At 27.2% G+C, this 364-nt stretch overlaps 1 protein-coding gene across 1 annotated transcript in view; it reads left to right on the top strand.

Annotated features, from left to right (window-relative positions):
* Positions 1-364, top strand: part of LOC106679387 (opioid-binding protein/cell adhesion molecule homolog) — a gene marked incomplete at its 3' end in the record, with an annotated part of 300127 nt that overhangs the window by 145818 nt on the left and 153945 nt on the right.

Genomic DNA, 364 nt, shown 5'->3' with positions numbered 1-364 from the left:
AATAAATATAATAATAAAAATAAATGAATAAAATAAAATAAATAAATAAAATAATCTCCAGTCACATTTACCCTCTTCTATACAATATTTATATAAGCTACGGACCTGAGGATTCCCGAGCCTGCTCTATCCCCACATGTGGAGGGTAGAGCATAGCTCATAGCTGAGTAGAGCCAGTAGGAAGCTGGGTATACAAAATTAATGAACACAATTGATATATTGATATTAATTAGTGTATTTAATTAAAATTAATCATTTACGTACACATTATTATTATGATTTGGTAATATAAATTAAACGAATATATAGGATAAGGAACGAAACAGAGATTTGTATTATGTTTTAAAAACTATACCGATATATA

Source organism: Halyomorpha halys, unplaced genomic scaffold (genome assembly GCF_000696795.3).
Source record: "Halyomorpha halys isolate HHAL.00 unplaced genomic scaffold, Hhal_1.1 Scaffold200.1, whole genome shotgun sequence".
NCBI lineage: Eukaryota > Metazoa > Arthropoda > Insecta > Hemiptera > Pentatomidae > Halyomorpha > Halyomorpha halys.
The sequence above is the reverse complement of the archived record's forward strand: the minus strand, read 5'-3'. Positions and strand labels throughout refer to the sequence as shown.